Source organism: Thamnophis elegans, chromosome Z (assembly GCF_009769535.1).
Source record: "Thamnophis elegans isolate rThaEle1 chromosome Z, rThaEle1.pri, whole genome shotgun sequence".
NCBI classification, from domain to species: domain Eukaryota; kingdom Metazoa; phylum Chordata; class Lepidosauria; order Squamata; family Colubridae; genus Thamnophis; species Thamnophis elegans.
In genome coordinates this window covers 136370255-136381334 of record NC_045558.1, presented here as the reverse complement: position 1 = coordinate 136381334, position 11080 = coordinate 136370255, and the positions used below count along the sequence as shown (strand labels likewise).

The following is an 11080-nucleotide window of genomic DNA, read 5'->3' as shown; positions in this document are numbered from 1 at the left end:
CTATAAGCTGAGTTAGCTATCTATAATTGATAATGTTACAATGCTCTTATATCTTAATTCTCTATATCATGAACTTTAATATCATTCCCTTACTGAACCTGTTGTTAAACCGGCTTCAGCCCACCCCAGGATTTGATTAAGGTTTAAAGTTTAAGGTTTTAAGGTTTTAATAGATTTGTATGCCGCCCAATCCGGAAGGACTCCGGGCGGCTTACATAAAAACAATTTAAAAAATATTAAAGAATTTAAAATACAAGACAAAGCGAATTAAAAAAAACACAACATGCACTCAATCTTAGTGGGGCTGGAGATCAATCAAGGATCAGCAGCCCAGGCCTGCCGGAACAGCCAGGTCTTAATAGACTTTCGGGTGGCCGAGAGAGTGGGGAGGGTCCAGATCTCAGGGGGTAGATCGTTCCATAGGGCCGGGGCAGCTACAGAGAAGGCTCTCTCCCGAGGAGCCGCCAGGCGACATTGTGTCGTCGACGGCACCTGGAGAAGGCCCATCCTGTGAGATCTTATTGGGTGCTGGGAGGTATGTGGCAGGAGGCGGTCACGGAGATATCCAGGTCCTAGGTCATGTAGGGCTTTAAAGGTGATGACCAGCACCTTGAAGCGCGTTCGGAGACCAATAGGGAGCCAGTGCAAGTCACGGAGGTTGGTGTAACATGGGTGTATCTAGGTATACCCAGTATCGCTCACGTGACTGCATTCTGGACCAGTTGTAGTCTCCGAACACTTTTCAAGGGCAGCCCCATGTAGAGCGTGTTACAGTAGTGTTGATTGATTGATTGATTGATTGATTGATTGAAGACCCCATGCCTTGCTGCACTTTGTTTTTAAGCTCACATTTGGATCGTTTGCTCCTGAGGACATTGTAAAATCCAGGGATCCTACTTTTATCGCATGGTCCCAAATGATGAAAACCAGTACATGGGAATTATCCGTCTGCTTCTGCACTTTGGCTGGACATGGGTGGCTCTTTTCACAGGAGATGATGATAGTGGGAAATATTTCTTGCAAAGCATGGAGGTGTTGTTTTCCAAGTACCGAATCTGTTCAGCCTTCACTCAGGTCTTCCCACGCCAAGGTCGTGTCTTGTCCAGTGACGATATGGGTACATTTGGAAATCTCCACGTCTCTGCTATGGATCAGAGGGCCAGAGCCTTCATCATCTATGGAGACACCATGAATCTTATGTGGTTAATTACCTACAGTACTCTTCTAGTTTCTGACAATGATTATTTAGGGAAGGTGTGGATCATGACAGCCCAGATGGAATTTGCAGTAACGGGCGTGACGAGACGGATGGATTTTCAAATGTTCCAAGGTGCCATATCCTTTGCAATTCATTCCAAGGAACCTCGGGAATTTCAGATGTATCTTCAGAAGAAAAACCCATGCCAGCCTGAAGGGGATGGTTTTGCCCAATTGTTCTGGGAACAGGCTTTTGAATGCTCATTTCCAAATCCCGGAGAAACATTGGAGCCAGGGGAACTATGTACTGGGATGGAGAACCTGGAGAAGCCTCTGCGGTCCGTATTTGAAGTGAGAATGAGTGGCCACAGCTACAGTATCTACAATGCTGTCTATGCAGTAGCCCATGCTCTCCACAAAATGCACTCATCAAAGACTAAGCAGAGAGTAAGAATGGGGGGAAAAAGACTCAGGTTTGAAGACATGCAACCTTGGCAGGTAATGTTCCCATAACAGAAGGATAAAACAGAATAACAGAGATGGAAGGGTTCTTGGAGGTCTTCTTGTCCAATCCCCTGCTCAGGCAGAAAACCCTATAGAATTTCAGACCCATGGCTGTCCAATTACTTAGGTTTTCCATGATCCTGATGCCGAGAAACAAAGAGTGTAACAATGTTATCCAATCTTCAATGAAATATACATTGATGATTAGAATTAATAGTATCCATTCCTGGATACTGATGTCCGTTATTGCTTTCACAAACCAAAGGCTTGAAAAGTGTATTGATCACTAATTAATATAAGGACAGTGATGACAAAACTATGGCACGCATCTCCAAAGTGGCACACAAAGCCATGTTGCCCGCCATGTGCTGCCTTACCTCTTTGGTCTTCTGAGTTTCTGGTGCACATGCAATGAACAGCTGTTCTTCATCCATTGGCAGTGCCAAAAACCGCCCTGTGCATGTGCACCAGCTAGCTGATCGTTGGACACACATGTGCTCTAGATCCCAGAGATTAGGCTTTTCCAGAGCGCGGCCCCAATGAGCGCGCATGCACGCATTTCCACGCAACCACTCAGTGCCAAGAAGGTTCACCATCACTGATATAGGCTCATGATGGTGAACCGATGGCACATGTGCCAAAGATGAAGTGCAGAGCCCTCTCTGTGGGCATGCACGCCATCGCCATCTGCTTTTCTGTGTTCTGGCATTCCCATGGGCACGAAGACCAGTTGGCGGGCTGGATCCTGGAAGAATAGTTAGCTGGTGCATGCATGCACACTTGGTGGCTTCTCTCCTGGTTTTCAGCACTCCCGTGTGCACAAAGATCAGCTGGCACAGCTGGTTTCGGCACTCGGTAGTGAAAAGGTTCACCAACATTGATATAGGTGGTCTTAACAAACACAATTGGGATCGCCAACTCGGATGTTAACCAAAGCGATTAGTATGATGTTACTTCAACTTTCCTCTGCTGTGCAGACTTGTGGATGTGGTAAATATGAGGTATCAAAGTAATCTTTTTAGCATTATTGTAACTGCAAATATTTGGTCTTTGAGGCAGTTGCTAAATGAAGACTATCATCTGTAACTACTGTCAACCGTCATAGATAAATATTTATTGTCCAGCAGCAATATTTTAATGAATGGTTAAAACAGAATGTAAGAGAATAGAAAACACTGAAGTAATATTTTAAAATCTTATATAATTAGGAATGGAAAACAGTACAAGGAAATAAACTGAGTAAATGAATTAATAATGCAAGAGAGGGATAAGCTGCCCAGAGTCACATTGTGGTGAGATGGGCAGCAAATGAAATTAATAATAAATAAATATTCCTGGATTTTGGTCTAGACTAGTAGTTCCCAACCTTTTGGGCCATGCCCCACCTAAGCATCTCTAAAATCCTGATCCCCCTCCCCCCGTGACATATAATTCTTACTTTACTCCAAAAGTGAACTCTACTCACGCGGAGGAAGCCTAAAAGGGCATTAACTTGGTTTAAACAAAGTTCAAATTCCCCCATTTAAAATCAAATTGCCCCTCTGTGGGGCCTGGGCCCTACATTGGGAGCCACTGGTCTAGAGAGTGGAAATGCCCAATTTGTACATTCATTTGCCAAGTAAGCAAAAACAAAATAATTGCTGAAAAAAATTCATTTTCTCTGTCGATTTTCATGCAAAGTCATAGTTTATATTGTGTGTGTTGTTCTCTTTTTTAATCTGTCAAGAAAAATAAACCAAAATGGGATGGAAGTTCTCTTTCATTTTCCTCCTCTTCCCCTCCTTATCTGGCTGTCAACATTTTTTCCTCAGTCTTAAATGCACAACTAATGTTTTTTTTTTTTTTTAATGGCCATGTCTTTCAACTTTATTATAGGAAACTGAAAATAGATTGGACTCCAAGAGAATATAGAATAATTTGTTTGCTCTACAATAAACAGGTTATGGGATAGATAGATGGATGGATGAATGGATAAATAGATAGATAGATAGATAGATAGAGTAGATAGATAGATAGATAGATAGATAGATAGAGATAGATAGAGATAGAGATAGAGATAGAGATAGAGATAGAGATAGAGATAGATAGCAATATAGCAATAGCAGTAGACTTATATACCGCTTCATAGGGCTTTCAGCCCTCTCTAAGCGGTTTACAGAGAGTCAGCATATTGCCCCCAACAATCTGGGTCCTCATTTTACCCACCTCGGAAGGATGGAAGGCTGAGTCAACCCTGAGCCGGTGAGATTTGAACCGCTGAACTGCTGATCTAGCAGTAGCCTGCAGTGCTGCATTTAACCACTGCGCCACCTTGGCTCTTGGTTGGATGGATGGATGAATAGATGGATAGATCATCTATCTGCTAACAACATTTCTCTAAAATAAATAATGGAATACAATGTTCTAAATCTTATCAACTGGATGTCTTTCACTTTGATAACCCATTTGTCATTCTGCTACTGGAAATCAGGAATTGGGAGGAGGTTTATATCTTAACTCACAAGAGGGGATTGTCTATGTGGACAGAAGTGTTCATTCTCAAGATCTATAGAAAATATTGAATCCATTTAAATTTCTGAAGCTGAGCGTGGGCTATAACCTACATTTCCTGCCTGCTAGACTCACACCTTATCTATTGTCCTTTGTTCCCTCCCTCCCTCCTTTCCTCCCTCCCTCCCTCCTTTCTTCCTGAGATCTTCCTAACTGATGCAGAATATGATATCCTAATTTATATTGAATGTAATTGCTTCCAACATGTCATGGGTTGACATTATATCTTAATTATTATTAAGTGGGGTATGTCATTTTTAAGGATGCAGTGGCTCAGTGGCTAAGATGCTGAGCTTGTCAATCAGAAGGTCGGCAGTTTGGCAGTTCCAATCCCTAATGCCGCGTAACTGAGTGAGCTCCCGTTACTTGTCCCAGCTGCTGCCAACCTAGCAGTTCGAAACCAAGTAAAAAGCAAGTGGTGGGAAGGTAACAGCATTCCATGCACCTTTGGCGTTGAGTCATGCTGGCTACATGATCACGGAGACTTCTTCGGACAGCGCTGGCTCTTCGGCTTTGAAACAGAGATGAGAAGCGCCCCCTAGAGTCAGGAATGACTAGCACCTATGTGCAAGGGGATCATTTAACTTTATTATTTTCCCTTCCTCCCAGTTACATGCATTTCTTCAAGGGATGTCATTTAACAATTCAGCCGGAGAGACCCTGAATTTCAATGAAAAAAGAGAAATTGTTGCTGGATTTGATATAATGCACATGATCCTATTCCCAAACAACTCCTTCCGCAAAGTCAAAATTGGATGGTTAGAATCAGTGGCCTTTGAAGATGAACAATTCTTTATAGATGATGACATTATTGAGTGGCCCAGCACCTTTAATGAGGTATGCATTCTTAGATTTCCTTGACAGATTCTCCTTCCATAAGCTAAGGTATCTGTGGTTGCACATTTCCACTACTGTAAAAATTGTCTATGCCAAATGATGTTACAGTGAGGTCTAGGACAATTTCCCATAGCTGACTCAACTTGCCCTGGCTGTCTCCCTTGGTCAACTAGCCAAAGACAACTCATTGCAGGCCAACTGGCCATGGAACAACTTCCTATGGCCATCTCACCACAGGGCAACTTAACACTGGATAATTCAAGAGAGGGACAAGTGAACTGCAGCTGGTCTTGCTTTAGATGAAGTTAGAAGTCCTCAAGGTGGGGTGAGCTGCAATTCTACTCGTCCCTCTCTTGAGTTATCCCATGTTGAATTGTCCTATAGCAAATTGTCCCATGGTAAGATGACTAGGGGGGAGGCAGTGGCTCAGTGGCTAAGACACTAAGCTTGTCGATCAGAATGGTTGGCAGTTCAGTGGTTCGAAACCCTAGTGCCACGTAACACTAGTGAGTTCCCGTTACTTGTCCCAGCTTCTACCAACCTAGCAGTTCGAAAGCACATACAAATTGCAAGTAGAACAGTAGGGATCACTTTAGTGGGAAGGTAACAGCGCTCCATGCACCTTTGAGGTTCAGTCATGCCAGCCACATGACCATGGAGACGTCTACGGATAGCACTGGCTCTTTGGCTTAGAAACAGAGATGAGCACCGCCCCGTAGAGTTGGGAATGACTAGCATGCATGTGTGTGGGGACCTTTACCTTTTACCATTAAGATGACTAGGACAAGTCACTCAGGATGAGTTGGCCAAGGTGAGTTTTCTCATTCTGGTTGCAATATTGTTACTGCTTTGTTAAATAATATTATTACTAGCAATAGGAATAGGAGTTAGACTTATATACCGCTTCATAGGGCTTTCAGCCCTCTCTAAGTGGTTTACAGAGTCAGCCTATTGCCCCCACAGTCTGGGTCCTCATTTCACCCACCTCGGAAGGATGGAAGGCTGAGTCAACCTTGAGCCGGTGAGATTAGAACCGCTGAACTGCAGATAACAGTCAGCTGAAGTGGCCTGCAGTACTGCACCCTAACCACTGCGCCACCTCGGCTCTACTAGTAACAATGCTTTGGAAATACTATACGTATATTTCTTTAAATGGGAAAATAATAGAATTTTAGCACACTTTTTAAAAAATGCTTACATTTATATTACCATATTTTTCAGAGTATAAGATGCACCAAGGTTTTAAAGAGGCCATTTTTTTAAAAAAAAAGTTTTAGCACTGTGGAAACCTCCCAAAAGCGGCCCGTTTTTCACGGAAACAGGCCTTTTTTTTTTTTCCAAAAAAGGGCATGGATAGCTCTTAGGAGGCTTGTAGAGGGCTCCTGGGGTGTGGGGGGCAAAAACAAGCAAAAAAACAGCCCATTTTTCAAAAAAAATGGGCCCGTTTTGGTCAAAAAAAGGGCATGGATAGGCTTTAGGAAGCTTATAGAGCTCTCCGGGGGCTGGAGAGGGCAGAAATGTGCAAAAAAGGCCATTTTTTGCTCAATTTTGCCCCCCCCAGCCCCCAGGAGCTCTCTGAAAGCCTCCTACCAACTATACACAGCCATTTTGTTGAAGGGGCAGGGTTTCGGGAGGCAAAAAATGCTGTATTCTGTGTATAAGATGCAGCCAGATTTTCAGCCTCTTTATCAGGAAAAAAAGTGCATCATACTCCGAAAACTATGGTATATGTATATATTCATGCCTGTTGGTCATTAATCTGTTTCCCAATGTTCAGGATCCCCCCCCCAAATAACTAAATTGTCAGGCCTGCAGCCATTTTTCTTTCAGATCTTTGGCCTGCCACCCTTCTACTATTCTACTATGCATTTTCTATTGTGGGAAAAATGGGAGGGGGAATTGTAGGAGTGAGATGCAATGTAGCCATAACAAAGTTCTTCCTAGAAAGCCAAGGTCATCCTTTGTCTTTGCATCTCTGCACCTGGCTGGAGCTGGATGGGTAGAAGCTGTCAACATGGACCATGGGATGGACTTGTGGGTGTGGGGGCAAGATCTTGAACTTTCAACTAGGTGGGGAAAAACCGGGAAGCTTTCAGATTCAGGTTTCCCCAGATGTGCCAACATGGCTCTTAATAAATTTGAGCAATACTTTGCCTTGGACTCTGATTTACTTTTGGATGCTATTTGGAACCCTGACATAATTGTTCTTAGCTTCCTTACAACCTGGACTTTTTATTTTTATTTTTATGAACAGGTTTGTCCTCTTTCTGTCTGCAGTGACTCATGCCCACCAGGGTTTCAGAAACGAAAGAAGGAAGGGAAGAAATTTTGTTGTTATGACTGTTCACCATGTCCAGAAGGGAAGATTTCCAACAAGACCGGTAGGTGATATAGCACCCTCAATTCTTCACCTGTCTTTAGGATTATGTAAAGTGGTGCCATTCCACATCTGTGCCTTGATTCAGATTAAGGAAGCAACCCAAATTGAGCTAGTGTCTGAGTTTAGAGATAGGCATGAGCTTCTGAGCCTTCTTGTTGACATTAAAGTATTATAACACAATCATGAAAGTCTACCATATAGTCTACCAATATTACTTAAGTATAATACAATCAAGTTAGTTACTGCTTTTTTAATCGCACTTATCTAATATCACTCTTTACATATATATTTAAAGATGTATCTATTTTATATGTTATAAAGATACATACAGTATATTATATGTATATTTACAATTAATGTTCTTGTGTTTGTTTCCTAGTATGATTTGATTGCTTCTTAGTAACTTACGACTATCACTATGTGTTGTATCTTATGATTTTGATGAATGTATTTTATTTTTCTTTATGTACACTAAGAGCATATGCACTGCATTGCATTCACTCACTCCATTTCATTCCATTCTGTTCCATTCTAATTCTCTATTCTATGCTATACCATTCCATTCTATTCTAATTCTCTATTCTATTCTATTCTATTCTATTCCATTCCATTCCATTCTATTTTATTCCATTCTATTCTATCCCATTCCACTCCACTCTACTCCATTTCATTCTCTATTCTATTCTATTCTGTTCTGACCCCCCCTTCGTCCAGTAACGAAAGCTGAGACACGCTTAATGAGAATGTCCTTTAATAACAAGACCAGAATCTCGGTGGCTGAAAGCCAAGTAAACAAACAGATAAGGACCTTGGCAGCAAGGCCGAGAAACCTTGGCAGCAATTCAGACAAACTCTGGCAGCAATCCAGCCTGCCAAGTTAGTTTTCTTTAGTCCAAGCGTTGACTTCTGCAAGAAGGGCGTGGCACAAGCAGTCTTTTTTATAGTCTGGAGAAGAGGCTAATGACCATCAGCTGAGCGTAATTACCTCCTGTAATTATGTAGTTGTTCTTGATGCTGAGTAGCTCTTTGACGGCGTGCATCCCGGAACAACTCACTGTTGGTTTCTGAATCACTCTCCCTTGTCTCCTCCCCACTGATCCAAGGTTCAGGCACCACCTGGTGGCCAACCATTCTCTCTGTGCCCTGCTCGGATTCGGAACCCTGTCCAGGGTCGTCCACATTCTCCAGGGCCGACTCATAGGGCCCCTCGCTGTCGGAGTCTGGTATAGTAGAGACTCTACTACACTACACTACACTACACTACACTACACTACACTATACTATAATCCACTCCACTCCATACCACACCATTCCATTCTAATTCTCTATTCTATTCTATCCTGTCCTATCCTATCCTTTCCTATCCTACCTATCCTATTCTTGAGAATCAGTCTAGTATTTGATCACAGATGGTGGTTTGTATTTGAAAACAAAGACATGGTACTTTGATGGATTCTCCATCTTGTTCAAGTGAACTGTATTGATTCGGCTTCCAATCTAGTCAAGCTCTAATAGATATGCTTACTTTTCTTAATTTTTTCTTGCAATTTTCTTTTTAGACATGGACGAATGTATGCAGTGCCAAGATGATCAATATAGAAGCCAGAGCAATGACAGCTGCTTCCCCAAGGTCGTAACATTCCTTTCCTATGAAGAGCCATTAGGAATGAGTTTAGTCTCAATAGTCCTTTGTTTTTCACTCGTCACAGTCTTGGTGTTTATTGCTTTTATTAAGCACAGCGATACTGCCATAGTCAAAGCCAATAACCGAGAACTCACTTACACTCTTCTTTCCTCTCTCCTCCTCTGCTTCCTCTGTTCTTTCTTATTCCTTGGCCACCCCAACAAAGTCACTTGCTTCATTCGCCATGTTGCTTTTGGTATCATCTTTACTGTCGCGGTATCTTGTGTGTTGGCCAAAACCATCACTGTGGTCCTTGCTTTCATGGCCACCAAACCAGGATCCAACGTGAGGAGGTGGATGGGAAAAAGGCTGGCCAACACCATTGTCCTTTCCTGCACTTTCATTCAAGCTGGCATTTGTACTGTATGGCTTGCCTTTGCTCCTCCGTACCCCAGGTTGGACATGAAATCTCTTCCAAGTGAGATAATAGCAGAGTGCAACGAAGGCTCTACCTTCATGTTTTACTTTGTCTTAGGCTACATGGGACTTCTGTGTCATCAGTTTCATTGTGGCTTTCCTGGCTAGAAAGCTGCCAGGTGCTTTCAATGAAGCTAAGTTCATCACTTTCAGCATGCTCATGTTTTGCAGTGTTTGGTTGACTTTTATCCCTACTTATTTGAGCACCAAAGGAAAGTACATGGTAGCCGTGGAGATCTTCTCTATTTTGGCTTCTGGGGCTGCATTGCTTGCCTGTATCTTTTCTCCAAAAGTTTATATTATCCTGCTGAGACCTGAGCTGAATAATAAGGAGGGATTAATTAGGACAAAGAATAAACCCATGTGATTGCATCCTATTACATAATGTGATTGGCATCAAATAACTCAGTTTCACAACAAGTACAGTAGTGTCCAAAATTGTGGAAACCATTTGGAAAAAAGTGTGTTATTGAGTTTTGATGGCTAATAAAACTACTTTTTAAAGTAGTACCATAAAATCAACGGGAAGATAATTTAATCAAAATGTAATGCAACAAACTTTGTTCAATTATCTGTATTCTATGAAAAGTAATAGCCAAATATGGTTAGCAATAAAACCAGTTAATAGAAGCAATAATTCAATCTTGGTTTCACATTATAACAGCTACAGAACTTGATTCACGTGGGAAGATATTGTAAAGCCATAATTTATGCTAAAGGTTACCTGACATGGTGATAATTTTTGTATATTTAATTTTTTCTTTCTGTTTCACTTCTTTATAGCTGCTATTCTAACAGCAGATCCTTAAAAGTTATTGCATTACATTCTTGATTAAACTGTCTTTCCATTGATATAATTTTATGGTAATAGAAAAAAAGTGATGCTATTAGCCATGAAACCTCAAAAATACTATACACTTTTCCCAAAATGTTTCCACAATTTTGGCCACTACTGTATATCTGCTAATCGTTTATTTGTTGACACCAACAAATATATGAAAAAAGAAGGATAATACTTTTCTTAAATTATATAATTGCAAGTTTCAACAAAGAACCACTTTCTAATGCCTGATTCTTCATAAAATTATTCATTGGTAAATCCTAGTGAACCCATAGACTTGAAGGACACATACAAAATTAAACTGTTGGATAGGAACTCCAAATTGCATTTTCTTTACTACTTGAACAAACCAGTGGAATGTTTATTTGAACTCTAACTTGCTTGTATTGGTGAAAAGCAAATTTGAACAGAAATTATACGTCTGTGTAAACTAATTCATTTGTTGAAAAGATGAGATTTTTCATGGTATATTACTACTTATTATAATTAAAGTGGTTTGATGTCAACTTGCAAAGCATCCCTGGCCTGCTCTTGGGTTGCCATATGCATGATGGGGAAAACTGATGGAGCAGCACAGCAGCCACAACCAGAAGCACATTCCATGCATATCTTTCTCAAGGCTGTATCCTAGGTTACCTACAACAGCCAGAGGGGCATGATCTCTACAGCC

At 41.5% G+C, this 11080-nt stretch overlaps 1 pseudogene; it reads left to right on the top strand.

Annotated features, from left to right (window-relative positions):
* The first annotated feature begins 906 nt into the window (after positions 1 to 906).
* Positions 907 to 9936, top strand: LOC116521982 (annotated as a pseudogene).
* The last annotated feature ends 1144 nt before the right edge of the window (positions 9937 to 11080 follow it).